The following is a 15,481-nucleotide window of genomic DNA, read 5'->3' as shown; positions in this document are numbered from 1 at the left end:
TTGATGCAGAGTTGCCACAAATTCATTTTGTAAAAAACGCAGTATCTGTGAAGCACCATAAAGCAAAGCACAATAAAACAAAGTGTGCCTGTAAATAAAGCCCCTACGTATTTGGGGGGGGGGTTGTGTCTTATATTTGTGTTCATATTTAAAACAAAATTCTTTCTCAATGTTTTTTGTTTTTAACATCTCTATTGGAGTATAAATGCTTTACAGTGGTGTGTTAGTTTCTGCTTTATAACAAAGTTTTTGTCAAACAGATCCCATTAGACCACCATGTTTGTGTTTCTCAAGTTTGTTTTCCCCCTCTGAGAAGATCTCTTCACAAACATGGGCATCAAATAGCACTTCTTTTTGGTGAGTCTCTTAAAAATACGTCAGGAGAGAATATTCAAACACATATTGTGAGTTGACCCCTGTTGGCTCTCATGATGTCTCTCATCATCAGCATCAAAACATCATTGTCCTACACATGGCTAGAGGATTCCTCAACATTGATGAAACTACCATGGAATTTCACTGCCCAACTTTGTTGATTGCCGAGCACGTTTTATTCTTTATTATTTTACATTACCTCAACTGGGTTTTCTTCTCCCTGTAAACAGGCTTTAGTCTTCACTAGCTCTTTAAAAGCCCATTATGAAACCTACTTATAATGACTGTCCTTTGCTACACCTGGCCTTGTCTTTCCACCATGCTTTCAATAGACTCTACTGCAGTGAGCCTGCATCACAATCACCTGGAGGGCTTGTAGAAACACAGGCTGCAGGCCCCACCCCCACGGTTTCTGATTGGTAGGTTTGGAGCGAGGCTGAGAAGTTACAGATCCTAACAGGTTCCCAGGTGATGCTGATACTTCTGATGTGGGACCTCACTTTGAGACTCCAGGCTCTACCAGCGTGCCTCGTGCAGCATACTGTTTGCCAGTTTTCACAGCTAGAGCCACTTAACTCACATTCTGATTCTGCCCCACGCAGGTAGGAGGGAATACAGGCCTTTCATTGGCTCAGTACGACGTAACTTTACGGCAGATGTGACGTGGGTAGCAGAGCTGAGTGAGCCTTTGCTGAGTTCTCCAGCTCCCGTACCTCATCCCTTCCTGGATTCCTTGCTGGACACACTATTTCCTCTGGGATTTCCCTTGCTCAGTTCCTTCTGGAAGCTGAAGATGAGCAGGTAAGTTCACTTCCCGCATCAGAGAATCCACCTGGTTTCCTTCTGGGCATGTGTGACCCTATGCTCACTCTGGCGTTTTTGGTTTGCGTGCACTGATTTCTTTCTATTGCTTGTTGTTAAGACTTCGCCATTCGCCTTTTCTGTGCCAGTGAGTCTAGTGTCCTGGGTCTGGCATTCCCAGGCCTGACTTCAAATACCCCAGGCTACCTGCAAACATGGATTATTTATTCAGTTGAACAACATTGTTGCTTTTTCTCTGACTGTTGCCCATTCTTTCCCTCTGTGGATTTCTATATGCGTTTCTAGACCCCTCAACTCCAGGCTCCATCTCCCTCATGCTCTGAGACTCAGTGCTGGCTTGTTTTTTTTCCTCTATGAATGATTATTTTTCTGATGAGATCATCAGACTTGTTTGAAAGGTTCTAATGCCACCTACATGCATGACTTAGATCCAAGTAAGTCAGCTATATTTTTTCCTTTCTAAACCTGTGTCAAGGAGGTCTATGGGCTTTCTATGCAAAGTGTTGTTTGAGGATCAGTGGCTTTCAGCATGTTAGGGGCACTTGTTAGAAACACTGAGCCTCAAGTCCCACCTTAGATGTACTGAGTTAGAATCCAGGATGTAACAAGAGCCCCCAAAAATGGCAGAGTAGGAGGACCTTGAGCTCATCCCTCCCATGAGGACACCCAAATCACAACTAACTGCTGAACAACCACTGATTTTAAAAAAGACTGGAATCTACCAAAAAATATTATACTTCAAAAGACACAAAGAAGAAACCACAGCAAGATAGTAGAAGGGGTTGTACTTACAATATAATCAAATCCCATACCACAAGAGATACCCCAAGAAACAACAAATGTGAGGTGTACACAGGGAGGCTCTGGGTTCCTGCAGAATCATGGGTTGTTGGTCATAGTTCATGTTGTCAGCTGGAAACTCACCCAACACAGGTTTGTAAAATTATGTCAGTGGTGGTAAGGAAGTTGGAAAAAAAATAGTGATTGGTAAGGCTGAGAGTCACAATTATTCTCAGGTGGAAGCAGTTCAACCTATTGGCACTATACTGTACATCAGTTCTTTACAATGTGAATGAAAATCACCTGGGACTCTTGTTGCAAATTTGGGAATCTTTAATTCTGCTGGGGCCTCTGCAAAGAGCCTAAATTGGAAGCAACCAAAATGTCCTTCAGCACACAACAATCTGGGAGAATATTAATGCAAACACAAAGTAAAAGATGTGAAAAAAAAAGTCCATTCAATCTATTAATATAAAATTCCTGAAAGTGGAAACTAATTGATAGCAACAAAATCAGATCAGTGATTGCCTTGGAATTGGGGGCAGGAAAGGTGGAGATGATGTTTATAGAGGGGTGTGAGAGAACTTTTGGCAGTGATTGTTCTGTTCATTGTCTTGATTATGATTCACGTGTAATGTGTACATATGTCAAAACTATCAAATTATGCAACTTATATATGGGAAGTTTATTGTATGTAAATTGTAACTCCATAAATCTGTTAGAATTAAATTAAAAATACCACTGGTATTGATTGTTGATTGATTTCCAAATTACCTAGTAAATATGCTCTGATTGTTCTGCTTAAGTGATTAATAATGCAGTTGACATTGATAATGCCAATGAACTAGTGTAGCTGTGCTTGAAGTTTTGTAGACATGTTATAAGCTGAATTTATATCACAGAGAACAATAACGATAGCCTTTAAAATGGCCTATTCACTAATATATAATTAATAAAGCTTTTGGAAATAGTCTTGATTTTCCCACATTACAACAGTGTCATGTACGAAAGCAATGTCCTGTTTATTCTGCAAACCAAAAGTAATATTTTACCTTGTTCGCTGAACTCTATATCCAGTTTGTATTAAAGGTAATGTAAGCTAGCCTTCTAAGTTTGGATTACTGCAATTAAAACATCCTAACTCCCTTGGGAGGAGGCTGGTTGAAAATAAAGACTGCTTTCCAATCACTCAACCTGCAACTCGGGAAATGAAAGATTTCCATATTTACCATTAGAAGCCAACCTTTTTGGGCCTAAGTTAGCAATGATTTAATTGCTTTGTTCCATTCCAGTAGGCAGTCAGCAGGTGCACAAATGATGTGTCTTGGAAATTAGCTTTCTCTTTTATTCAAATCAGTGGACCAGGTTAGCCCCATGAGTAGAACTACATTTGGAACCTTTACCTCAGAAACTCACAAAAGATGGACAAATGCCACCCAAAAGGGGCTGGTACCTAGAAATGAAAGCCTATATGTAGAAGAGAAAAAAAAATGTGAAGTTGGTACCCCAAAGAGCCTTGCTGTTTCCTGCTCCGTTTTGTCAGTTTTCATTGAAAGTGATCATCTCTGATTTCTCATTGATCAAGACAGATTTTCATTGAGAATTTTTCTATTTTGGTCTAAATAAGTATAAGTATTATAATGATGTGCTGAGAAACGTACTATGGTAGCACAGAGGAGAAAGCAAGAATTATTTCATGGGAAATACAATGAGGGTGGTTGTGCTTAACGGCAGCTGGGTTCCTTGAAGAAATGTCATTTGGTCTCTATACTGAAGTGTGGGTAGATTTCAACAAGCAGAAATAGGAAGATTACAGGAGTGATGATGGAGAGGATATTTATAATCAGAAAAGTGGGTTTTTCAAATTATTTCTCAAAGAATGAAGAGTTACTTTGGATTCAGGCATTCACAACACTCTTTAGGAGGGACCTTCAAGATGGCAGAGGAGTAAGATGTGGAGATCACCTTCCTCTCCACAGATACATCAAAAATACATCTACATGTGGAGCAACTTCTACAAAACACCTACTGAATGCTGGCAGAAGACCTTAGACTTTCCAAAAGGCAAGAAACTCCCCCATGTACCTGGGTAGGGCAAAAGAGAAAAGAATAAACAGAGACAAAAGAATAGGGACAGGACCTGCACCCCTGGGAGGGAGCTGTGAAGGAGGAAAGGTTTCCACACACTAGGAGACCCTTCACTGGTGGAGACAGCAGGTGACAGGTGGGGGAGGGAAGCTTCGGAGCCGCGGAGGAGAGAGCAGCAACAGGGGTGCGGAGGGCAAAGTGGAGAGATTTCCACACAGAGGATCGGTGCTGACCGGCACTCAGCAGCCTGAGAGGCTTGTCTGCTCACCTGCTGGGGCGGGTGAGGGCTGGAAGTTCAGGCTCGGGCTTCGGAGGTCAGATCCCAGGGAGAGTACTGGGGTTGGCTGTGTGAACACAGCCTGAAGGGGGCTAGTGCACCACAGCTAGCTGGGAAGGAGTCCGGGAAAAAGTCTGGACCTGCCTAAGAGGCAACAGACCATTGTGTCAGGGTGCATGAGGAGAGGGGATTCAGAGCACCGCCTAAACAAGCTCCAGAGACGTGCGTGAGCTGTAGCTATCAGCGCAGACAACAGAGCCGCACATGAAATGCTAAGGCTGCTGCTGCAGCCACCAAGAAGCCTGTGTGCAAGCACAGGTCACTATCCCCACACCCCTTCCAGGGCCCTTTGCGGCCCGCCACTGCCAGGGTCCTGTGATCCAGGGACAACTTCCCCGGGAGAACACACGGCGTGCCTCAGGCTGTTGCAACATTACACCGACCTCGCTGCAGGCTCGCCCTGCATCTGTACTCCTCCCTCCCCCCGGCCTGAGTGAGTCAGAGCCCCCTAATCAGCTGCTACTTTAACCCCATCATGTCTGGGTGGGGAACAGAGGCCCTCAGGTGACCTACAGGCACACTCAGGGCCAAATCCAAAGCCGAACCCCAGGAGCTGTGCAAACAAAGAAGAGAAAGGGAAATTTCTCCCAGCAGCCTCAGGAGCACCAGACTAAATATCTACAATCAATTTGAGGTACCCTGCATCTGTGGAATAACTGAATAGAAAACAAATCATCTCAAAATTGAGGCGGTGGACTTTGGGAGCAACTATAGACTTGGGGTTTGCTTTCTGCATCTAATCTGTTTCTGGCTTTATGTTCGTCTAAGTTTAGTATTTAGAACTTATTATCATTGGTAGATTTGTTTATTGATTTGGTTACTCACTTCCTTTTTTTAATACATATTTTTTTTCCTTTTTCTCTTATTGTGTGTATGTGTATGCTTCTTTGTGTGTATAGTTTTGTGTGTGTATGCATATTTTGTTTGTATAGCTTGGCTGTTACCATTTGTCCTAGGGTTCTGTCTGTCCATTATTTTCTTTCTGTTTTTTTTCTTAGTATAGTTTTTAGCACTTGTTATCATAGGTGGATTTGTTTTTTGGTTTGGTTGCTCTCTTCTTTCTTACTTTGTATTTTCATTTTTTTATTTTTAATAATATTTCTTTATTTTTTATTTTAATAACTTTATTTTATAAAATTTATTTATTTTTCTTCCTTTCCTTCTGAGCCATGTGGCTGACAGTGTCTTGGTGCTCTGGCCGGGTGTCAGGCCTGAGCCTCTGAGGTGGGAGAGCGGAGTTCAGGGCATTGGTCCTCCAGAGACCTCCCAGGTCCACGTAATATCAAATGGCAAAAGCTCTCCCAGAGATGTCCATCTCAACGCTGAGACCCAGCTCCTCTCCACGACCAGCAAGCTACAGAGCTGGACACCCTATGGCAAACAACTAGCAAGACAGAAATACATCCCCACCCATTAGCAGAGAGGCTGCCTAAAATGATACTAAATTCACAGACACCCAAAACCACACCACTGGACATGGCACTGCCCAACAGAAAGACAAGATCCAGCCTCATCCCCCAGAACACAGGCACCAGTCTGCTCCACCAGGAAACCAACACAAACCACTGAACCAACCTTACCCACTGGGGGCAGACACCAAAAACAACGGGAACTACGAACGTGCAGCCTGCAAAAAGGAGACCCCAAGCACAGTAAGTTAAGCAAAATGAGAAGACAGAGACATACACAGCAGATGAAGGAGGAAGGGAAAAACCCACCAGACCAAACAAATGAAGAGGAAATAGGCAGTCTACCTGAAAAAGAATTCAGAATAATGAGAGTAAAGATGATCCAAAATCTTGGAAATAGAATGGAGAAAATACAAGAAACATTTAACAAGGACGTAGAAGAACTTAAGAGGAAACAATGATGAACAACACAGTAAATGAAATTAAAAATTCTCTAGAAGGAATGAATAACTGAGAAGAACGGATAAGTGACCTGGAAGATAAAATAGTGGAAATAACTACTGTAGCGCAGAATAAAGAAAAAAAAATGACACCTCCTAGAGAAATGGAAATAAATTAAAAAATAAACACATGGGACCTAATGAAACTTAAAAGCTTTTGCACAGCAAAGGAAACCATGAACAAGACCAAAAGACAACCCTCAGAATTGGAGAAAATATTTGCAAATGAAGCAACTGACAAAGGATTAATCTCCAAAATTTATAAGCAGCTCATGCAGCTCAATAACAAAAAAAACAAACAACCCAATCCAAAAATAGGCAGTAGACCGAAATAGACATTTCTCCACAGAAGATATACAGACTGCCAACAAACACATGAAAGGATGCTCAACATCTTTATTCATTAGAGAAATGCAAATCAAAACTACAATGAGATATCATCTCACACCAGTCAGAATGGCCATCATCAAAAAATCTAGAAACAATAAATGCTGGAGAGGGTGTGGAAAAAAGGGAACACTCTTGCACTGCTGGTGGGAATGTGAATTGGTACAGCCACTATGGAGAACAGTATGGAGGTTCCTTAAAAAACTACAAATAGAACTACCATATGACCCAGCAATCCCACTACTGGGCATATACCCTGAGAAAACCATAATTCAAAAAGAGTCATGTACCAAAATGTTCATAGCAGCCCTATTTACAACAGCCCAGAGATGGAAACAACCTATGTGTCCATCATCGGATGAATGGATAAAGAAGATGTGGCACATATATACAATGGAATATTACTCAGCCATAAAAAGAAATGAAACTGAGCTATTTGTAATGAGGTGGATGGACCTAGAGTCTGTCATACAGAGTGAAGTAAGTCAGAAAGAGAAAGACAAATACTGTATGCTGACACATATATATGGAATTTAAGAAAAAAAAATGTCATGAAGAACCTAGGGGTAAGACAGGAATAAAGACACAGACCTACTAGAGAATGGATTTGAAGATATGGGGAGGGGGAAGGGTAAGTTGTGACAAAGTGAGAGAGTGGCATGGACTATATACACTACCAAACGTAAGGTAGATAGCTAGTGGGAAGCAGCCACATAGCACAGGGAGATAAGCTCGGTGCTTTGTGACTGCCTGGATGGGTGGGATAGGGAGGGTGGGAGGGAGATGCAAAAGGGAGGGGATATGGGAACATATGTATATGTATAACTGATTAAATTTGTTATAAAGCAGGAAAAAAAATGAAAATAATTGAGGACAGTCACAGAGACCTCTGGAGCAACATTAAACGCATCAACATTTAAATTATAGGGATCTGGGCTTCCCTGGTGGTGCAGTGGTTGGGAGTCCGCCTGCCGATGCAGGGGACACGGGTTCGTGCCCCAGTCTGGGAGGATCCCACATGCCGCGGAGTGTCTGGGCCCGTGAGCCATGGCCGCTGAGCCTGCGCGTCCAGAGCCTGTGCTCCACAACGGGAGAGGCCACAACAGTGAGAGGCCTGCGTACCACCAAAAAAAAAAAAAAAAAAAAAAAATTATAGGGATCCTTGAAGAAGGGATAAATAAACGGACTGAGAAAATATTTGAAGAGATTATAGTTGAAAACGTCCCTAATATGGAAAAGGAAATAGTCAATCAGGTCCAGGAAGTGCAGAGAGTCCCCTACAGGATAAATCCAAGGAGAAACATGCAAGACACATATTAATCAAATTATCAAAAATTAAATACAAAGAAAAAATATTAAAAGCATAGGAAAAGCAACAAATAACATACAAGGGAATCCCCATAAGGTTAACAGCTGATGTTTCAGCAGAAACTCTGCAAGCCAGAAGGGAGTGGCATGACATAATTAAAGTGATGAAAGGGAAAAGCCTACAACCAAGATTATTCCACCCAGCAAGGATCTCATACAGATTTGATGGAGAAATTAAATGGGTAAGCTGGGATGGAGTCAGAGAGTGGCATGGGCATATATACTCTACCAAATATAAAATAGATAGCTAGTGGGAAGCAGCCACATAGCACAGGGAGATCAGCTCCGTGCTCTGTTACCACCTAGAGGGGTGGGATAGGGAGGGTGGGAGGGAGATGCAAGAGGGAGGGGATAAGGGGATATATGTATACGTAAAGCTGGTTCAGTTTGTTATACAGCAGAAACTATGACACCATTGTAAAGCAATTATACTCCAATAAAGATATTTAAAAATAAAAAAATAAATATATCATTAAAAAAATCTCTTTAAAACCTTTAGTTGTGTTGCATGGGAGGAAGGGTGGAGGAGAGATAATCTTTACTCCTTAGCCAGGTGCAAGACTGATATACATTCAGTTCCCTTTTCCTGGAATACCTGTCTTTCTTTCCTTCTGTCTCTCTGACACTTGTGAATACATCATGCCTATAGGATAGCGATAAAAAATATGTTTTATAAGCATGGTATAATAAAGACATTTTGCTTCCATAACTATTTTATGTAAATCTAAAATCTATCGTGATGACTATTTTCAGAATGACATGATATTCCTATAGATAAATTTTAGCATATTCTATCTACCTTATTAAAATTCCACAGTGTCTACGCATATGAATATATATTTGAAAATGTGTATTTAAAGGAGCAATAAGAACATTCCTAAACTGTGGTTTCATTAATCTTCAAATATAAGACTGATTGCTGATTAATATAAATAATACCCTCTGACTCGAATTCACATGTTAGACAATGAGGAAAAGAATGACAATATCAGACCTCAGAGGATTTTTACAAAAAACATGCTTTTTCCTGTAGAGACTGCCTGGAAATGTTGCTTTCCTCAATTATCTAGAGATTAGTTTACAGTATATCTAGGGGCTTAGAGATTTTGTGAAAAACTTTCATGTAGATAGCCTTTGAGCATATTAGAATCTCTTGATTTCTGTGGTCTTGTCCTGAGCCAGACAAACCTCTGTTTTGGGAGTACATGGTATTGGTCCACAGGTTAGTAGGGATGTCTGAGTTCCAGTATTGGAATTATTTTTCTTTCATCCTATAGCCTTGAGTTGAGTCATTTATGACATCTTGCTTTCATTTCCATATGAAAGAAAACTGATAAGGTCACGGTTAGTATTACATAAGAGCCCTCTGAATGTCAATGTATATTTACATCCACTATTTAACAAGTGACCAAATAAAGGTAATGACACTCTGAGGTTCATCCATAATTGATCATTCAATAATACTTTCGATTAAAATATCAGTTACTTTTAAGGTTCAAGTTGGACTACAGAAGTAGTATAGTGAAGGAGTTATGTGTTACAGACTATATCCAGGATGCTTGAAGTCAAATCTCCATTCCACCACTTGCTAGCTATGTGACTTTGCCAAACGCACTCCATATTCTTCAGTTTAGACTCTTCATCTGTCCAAAGTGCTAATAATAGTATTTCCTTTATAGTGCTTCTGTGAGGAGTATATGAGGATATATATGTGTTTATGTATATACCTGTATGTATGTATATACACGTATATATGTATATATGTTATATTAGTGTTATCTATTATTATTTCTAACTTTAAGTTATTTTTTAACTTTATTGTCTATTTATATTGTCTATTAGACATAAAATTTGTCATTATTTCATATTACTCCTTAATACTTCATCAACCAAGCCATTTTTAAAAAATCCCCAAACTCCATTTTACGATATATTTTTTTAACTAAAAGGATAAATCATAGGAAAATGTTATTTTGTGGAAAATCATTTCTGTTCTGCTGTTTAACATTGAAAAACATGCCTGTGTCTGCTGAGCTAGGAGTTACCAAAGATCACCAAGTCTGATTGACCTAGTTTTCACTAAACACTGCAATGAATTCATAAAGTAAATTAACAGCTCATGGCCCTCCACCATCCTTGTACAATGGCTTTTTCATAGGCTCACCTTACATTTCATGAACATTTCAACTTAGTACTTTTTTCAGGCATTTTTAAAACCATCAGTGGAAATGAGGTTGCTTTCTTTCTTTTTTTTCCCCCTTCAGCTTACATCATTTTCTGAATTCCATTTTCAGTTTATTTGTGAGAACCACAGTCCCAAAGAAGAAAAGGAATTTGAACTGGAGAGAAATTATATAGTTGTCCAAAAAGCATCTTCCAGTGTTACTATCTTGTCTTCTTCGTGATTTGAAAGGCTTCTTGGGCATCATGCTATATATAAAGGAAACCAGTAAAGTGACAGGGGGTAAGTTTTACATCAATGTAAAAAATAACTTTGCAGTCAGTAGACTTATTTCCCAGTTTATTGGGTTGTCTTATGAAGTACAGTTTTTGAATAGACACGTAAAGAAATGGAACCTAAAATTACTATTTTAGGAGGAGGCCTTGTATTATGTAACCAAAACTTTATACTCACTGTGGCTAGTAAAACCAGTATTTAGAGCATAGGCTATGGTAAAAAAGAAACCAGGGTTCAAACTGTAGCTCCACAAATTACTAGAGCCTATATTGCTTTGGGTAAGGCTTAATCTCTGACAGTCAACTACCTCTGTTTAATGCGGATTAAATTAATAGCTATCATAAGTCCTTGTGAAGATTAGGTAAGGTAATTTTGATTATTACATGGTATTTAGTAAGAGGAAAGTTCTTTTGCTTATTTTTTAATTTTTATTTTTGGTGTTTAAAGAAGATTCGCAAAATTCACGTTACACCATATATCTTTTTTTTGCACAAATACTAAAACTCTTAGGCATAAATTATGCTGGCCTCTCTATTCCTTAAATCATTGGTCTTTGATAAAAGTAGCAGAAGGCTCTAAGTGATATCCAGTGTTCAACAATTCACCCTAAAAATTGTATAGTTGAGCCCAGGTTCTGACAAACTGGAATGAGTTATTGCAGCTTGGCTTAAAATTCATTACTGTTTCTGTGAAAAAAACAACAACTGTAACTGGTGATTTTTCAAAGGCTGCCCTAAATTGAGACTTCTTAGTTTGAATAAATGTCCTGAATTGTTTTCATGTCGCTGCATCTCACAGCTTAAACCACAGATTTAATGATTATTAAAGTAATAAAGCTTTGGAAAAAGGGGTCGAAAGTATTTACATTTAGAGGAGGAAAAGATCCAATCTTTTATATGGTGTTTAATATGTTTGTTAAAACGAGTTCAAAGAATATTTTATTCTTAATGGAATAACTAGCTTAGTCTATCACTACATAAATCATATTTTAGAGGTAAAGGAAGTTAAGGCTCTTTTAACTGGCCAAATTAATAATGATCATGATGAAGATAATGATAGTGGTGATGATGATGACAACAGTGGTCTTTTAAAGACTAACAAAGTGCTTTTCCCTGATTTTCAGTTAGTGTGCCTTGGGTCCTTCATATTTTTCACAGGGTTATATGTTTTTAATGGCCTTGTTATTTTCAAATGTATAATAACCTGGCAGGTATCGTACAAATAGCTCCTAACTGAGAAATGTGAGGTGATTTTTCATTAAATGCATATAGCATGTTATTTGGAACCAGACAGAACTTAGCTACAATACTGGCCCTGCCAAGTTTTGGGCCTGTGTCCTTGGTCAAATTACTTTATTTCAGAACTTCAGTTTCCTCATCTGTAAAATGGTGATAAAAAGAATCTACTAGGGTTTTTGTTAGGATTAAATGAAATGATATGCAAAATAATCAGCATAATTTCTGGCACATTGTAACTACTTAGTAAATATTGAGTTTCATTTCTTTCATCATTTTCTATTCCTCTCCTACACTTGGAGGCAGTATAATGGAAAAAAAAAGGTCCAGAGCCACAATGCAGGGTTTCAAATTTTACCTTTGCAATTACCACAACTTACAAGTCCTGTGACCTTGGACAAGTTGTCTGAATTTTTTGTGCTTTAGTTTATTCAACTATAAAATGGGGAAGAGCACAAAATATTTTGTGAGAAGAAAATGTGATAATGTATGTAAAACACTTGAAGCAGTGCCTGGAGCATGGCAAATGCTCCATAAATTGTGTCTTTATTAGTTCTAACATACACTCAGGTTTGTAGTGAATGAAATGCATACACCTTTTTGAATGTGAAATTATGGTCCAATTAATAGTGACTATGATGTGAGTGATACATTTTATTGAAGGCAATAGTTGCATTATCTAAGCATCAATTAGTATTCTTCAGGCTTTCTTAAAAATCATTTACACATTCATTCAAAATAATAATAACAACAATGTGTTGGATGATTAAACTTATGGACAAATGAAATGAATGACAGCAATGTTATAAGGGACAGGAGGAAGAACTAGGGAATATTATGTTGTAAGTTACCTGTACTACCTATGAAGCGGTATAGTATTATTTGAAAGCAGACTAAGATTAGTTGTAAATGTATATTTCAAGCTCTAGGAAAATCACCAAAATAATTAAAGCAAAAAGTAAAATGGATACTCTATGAAGGACAGAAAATGCAATCATATAAAATGTTTAAAACCAGAGAAGGCAGAAAAATAGGAAAATACACACAAAAGAAACAAAGAACAATGACAACATATAGAAAACAGTTTCAAGTATGGTAGACATTAATCCAAACAGATCAATAATCATTTTAAATGTAAATGGTTAAATACACCAGTTAAAAGACAGAGACTGTCAGAGTGGATCGAAAACAAGACCCTACTATATGTTGTTACAAGAAGCCCACTATATATGTAAAAACACAAATATGTTAAAAGTAAAGAGATGGAAAAAGTTATATCAAGAGAAATTGGGAATAACTATATTAATTTCCTATAAGTCATATTTCATAATAACAAGTATCATGGATAAAGAGGGGCTTTACATAATGATAAAGGTATCAATTCTCTAGGAAGACATAACATAATGAAGATATGACTCAAAGAAGACATAAAAATCCTTAACCTATATGAACCTAACATAACAACAGAGCATCAAACTATTTGTAGCAAAATCTGATAGAGCTGCAAGGAGAAACTGGCACGTCCACTATCATATTTGGAGACTTCAACACTACTCTATCAGTAATTAGTGTATCCAGCAGGCAGAAAACCTGTAACGATATACTTGAACTGAACAGCACTGAACTGGATTTAATTGACATTTATAGAATTCTTCATCCAACAATAGCACAATACGTATTCTTCATAAGCTCACATAAGACATTTACCATGATAGAGCAAATTCTGGGCCATAAAAAATATCTTAACAACTTTAAAAGAATAGAAATCATACAAAGTGTGTTCTCAGACCAGACAATAGTTAAAATGGTAAGACATTCTGGAAAAGATAAAACTATAGACAGTAAAAAGATCATTTGGCTGCTGGGGTTTCTGAAGGAAGGAGGAAGGAATAGATTAGTTGGCACACAGGGCATTTTTCTGAATGACCCTGTAATGGTGGATATATGATATACATCTGTCAAAACTCATAGAAATGTACAACACAAACAGTGAACACTAATGTAAACTATGGACTTCAGTTAAAAGTAATATATCAATATTGGTTAGTCAATTGTAACAAATGTACCACTCTAATAGAAGGTGTTAATAATAGGGGAAACTGCTAGGGAAAGGAGGTATATGGGAACTCCTTGTACTATCTCTTCAATTTTTTCTAAGCTTAACGCTGCTTTAAAAAAGTCTCCTAATAAAAAACTTCACTTATACACAGTATCCTTTCTTTAGAAATGATTGCCTGAGAGATATCAGTGGGAATTTAATGAAAATCAGGTATGAATATTATTCATCACCTTTCTATGCCTGGAAAGATTTTCTCTAGTGCTTTACCAAAATCCCAGTGATTTTTTGAATAGAAATGCCTAGACCTTTCATTTTAACACATGTTTATACAGTATTTATTGCCTTAACCCTTAAGGACTAAAGAAAAATGCTAACAAAATATACAACCAAATAAAATAAAGGTAGTGTTGTTATCTGGGAGGGCATATGGACCATGAGTAAAGGAATGGCTGGGAGTCTGACCATGGTATGTAAACAAATATAAGGACACCAGCCTTGAGAAGACAACTACGTGCGCACACACGCACACACAGACACAAGATAAAAGTCCAAGTATTTTATTTTCTGACATTTGAAAAAAAATCAATATGAAAGTATATGCCTGTGTTCATGTATAAATTTTTCAGTCCATGAAACATTTTGTAAAAATAGAAAACTTCTGTCAATATCAGAGTGAAACAGGAACCTAGTAAGAGGACCAGAAAGCCAGAGAACCACAGCCAAATTTAAAAAAAAAAAAAAGCTTTATGGAGATATAATTCATATACCATACAATTCACAGATTTAAAGTACACAATACAATGGTTTTTAACATATCTGCTCTTCTCCACAACATGGAACTGTAGAAAAGGCTTTCTTGTTGATGAATAGAGCTGACTATCACACATATTTGCAAACTGGTTTAGGATGATACAAGGAATCTCAAAGTATTCACTTGCTTTAAGGAATTCCAGGACTAGTATTGCTGCCAGGCACCTGACAGATGCAAACACAAATCGTCGCTGGAGCAAGGTGCTTTTACCCTGAAATCTCAAGGAATTTCTGTATACATTTCTATGGCTGCTTTAACAAATTACTACAAATTTAGTGGTCTAAAACAACACAGATTTATCTTAAAGTTCTATAGATTAGAAAAGACTAGAAGAAGCTATAGCTACAGAGTCTATGTATTAGAAGTCCAACACTAGTCTCTCTAGGCAAAAGCCATTCCCTTGCCTTTTCCATGTGCTAGACGGTACCTATGTTCCTTGGCCCATGAACATTTAGTCAGAAGTATTGCTTCTCTTTGGCCATTTCTTTCTGACTATTCTTTCTGACAGTCGCATCTTCTCAATATTTTCTTTTGCCTCACTCTTCCAGTTTTAGAGACCGTGTGTGATTACATTAGGCCCACCTTATTAAATCATAGTACTATCCCTATTTTCAGTTCAGCTGATTAGCAACCTTAATTCCATTTTCAGTCTTAATTGCCCATTGCCACATAACCTAACATATTCATAGGTGCCAAAGATTAGGATGTGGACATCATTGTGGATTACAAAAATTCTCAATATTGAGTTTTTTCAGTGCCAATAAGCATTACACAGCCAAGAATAACCTAACCTGTATGTTGTTATGAACAAGAATAAACATAAATAAACATGTAACAGAAATGGGGTAAAAC

The sequence above is a fragment of the Mesoplodon mirus genome, assembly GCF_964341445.2.
Source record: "Mesoplodon mirus genome assembly, chromosome: X".
NCBI classification, from domain to species: Eukaryota; Metazoa; Chordata; class Mammalia; order Artiodactyla; family Ziphiidae; genus Mesoplodon; species Mesoplodon mirus.
The sequence above is the reverse complement of the archived record's forward strand: the minus strand, read 5'-3'. Positions refer to the sequence as shown.